The 1,986-nt window shown below is 39.0% G+C and overlaps 1 non-coding gene across 1 annotated transcript; it reads right to left on the reverse strand.

Moving 5' to 3' along the window:
• Positions 1–1,667: 1,667 nt before the first annotated feature.
• On the reverse strand, positions 1,668–1,783 carry LOC128658531 (U5 spliceosomal RNA). Its single transcript, XR_008402212.1, has one exon. It is a non-coding gene; the product is annotated as a U5 spliceosomal RNA (small nuclear RNA).
• Positions 1,784–1,986: the final 203 nt, after the last annotated feature.

Raw genomic sequence — 1,986 nt, forward strand, 5'->3', positions numbered from 1 at the left:
TGGGCCAGGAGGGCGATAGATAACTGCCACTCTGAGAGAGAGGGGGGAACAGGCAAATACAGTGGACTTTAAAAAAGGGAGAAGGAGAGAGATGGATTGGAGGTAGGTACTGATAAATGAAGGAAAGGGATATTAGGATTACAACACTGCCACCATATTTCTCACCTGGCCTCGGGGTATGGCTAGAGTGAAGACCACCATGTGTGAGAGCAGTAATTGAGTGTCAGGAGAATAAAGCCATATTTTTGATTATTGCTAAAAGGGTGAAAACATTTGAAATAAACAGGTCATGAATGGTTGTAAGTTTGTAGCAGACAAAACAAGATTTTCATAGTGCACAACTGGAAGGAGTGCATGCGTTTGACATGCATGGGTTAGAAAATAGGTATTGTGTGTTGCTTTTATTACATTTTCTATAAGAAGTATGTGAATAGGTAATGGTGGGAATGAGGGTGGGTCCAGGATTTGGACAGACGTCCCATGATGTTAATAGCAGAAGGATGGAAAGTAAGAGTAGGTGAGAAGGAGAATTGTAGCAGTTGTGGTATTTATGTGAGGTGGTGCAGTTTAGTGACATTGATTTTAAAATAGAAATTAGTTAATGCAAGCTAAGGTATTAAGAAGAAAGGAGAGAGGAGCCTATAAACTGCATGTAGAGAATGGTAAGCGATGATTGTGTGAACCTTTTTTTTTTAAATAGAAATGAGACTTTTTAAAGGAAAAGTAGCCCTTAAAACATACCCAAATCTTAAGTTAGAAAACTTTGTTGTTATGGAAAATATATTAGCATACCACAAATCTTCCTCAAATCTTGTTCAATTCTTGTCTAATTCTTAGTGCTGTCACTTAAAGATGGTCACTTAGACAGATGGGAGCTTAGAGAGATGGAATACTCTGCAAATGCACAACCCCAGCAAATGCTCCCCCTTAGCTGATCTTAAATTTATAGGCTTCAGAAAACAGCTGAATTTACTAAATAAATTGATTGCAGTCAGGGAGATAAGTAACACCCAAGTGAGAAGAGTAACAATTAAAAAAAGATCTGAGGGATACATGCAACTAAAACAAATTGGGTGATGATTAATTAATTAATCAAAGTTGAAGATTAAAAACTTGCACATGCTGATAACAGATATTGAGAATATCAGGAATAGAACATCCATTTATAGCAGAATATGGCTTAAGCCTATAAAATGATGCCACATGGTAAACAGATATCGTTCCTTAACACTTACAGAAGACATAGTAAAAGGAAAGGCTCCAAATCTATATGTTCTGAAGAGAAACCAGAGTATAACGTTTTGGCAGATCGGCGCTTTTTCGGGCCAGGGAAAGCAATCTATTTTCAGCTTCAGGTGACTAAGCCCTCCTCCCAGAACACCAATTAAGCCAATTCTCAAATATGCGTTTGCCACGCAGCAACAGGGATTCTTTCCTTATTTGATAGGTAGGCCCAAGCATTTTTCAAAGAAACAATGGGGTAAAAGAAAAGAAGAATTCTGGCCATCACAGCAAAATCTGGCACCACACATTGCCGGTTTGCATATGCAAATAGTTAGCGTTTTTCCACAACTGCCAGGAATTCTGGGAAAAGGGAGAACGCTTGCATTTTGAGCAACACCTGTTGCTCTAGAAGCCACCTTTCTATTCTTTAACTTCAAATAAGAAACCCCAGCAAGCCAGGGTGTACAAAAATTCAAAAAAAACTCAGTTATGCTCCTCTCCACGGAAATCTTTAGTAAAAGGCGAAAGATTTGTGCGTTCTGAAGAGAAACCAGAGTATAACGTTTTGGCAGATCGGCGCTTTTTCGGGCCAGGGAAAGCAATCTATTTTCAGCTTCAGGTGACTAAGCCCTCCTCCCAGAACACCAATTAAGCCAATTCTCAAATATGCGTTTGCCACGCAGCAACAGGGATTCTTTCCTTATTTGATAGGTAGGCCCAAGCATTTTTCAAAGAAACAATGGGGTAAAAGAAAAGAAGAAT

The sequence above is a fragment of the Bombina bombina genome, chromosome 4 (genome assembly GCF_027579735.1).
Source record: "Bombina bombina isolate aBomBom1 chromosome 4, aBomBom1.pri, whole genome shotgun sequence".
NCBI classification, from domain to species: domain Eukaryota; kingdom Metazoa; phylum Chordata; class Amphibia; order Anura; family Bombinatoridae; genus Bombina; species Bombina bombina.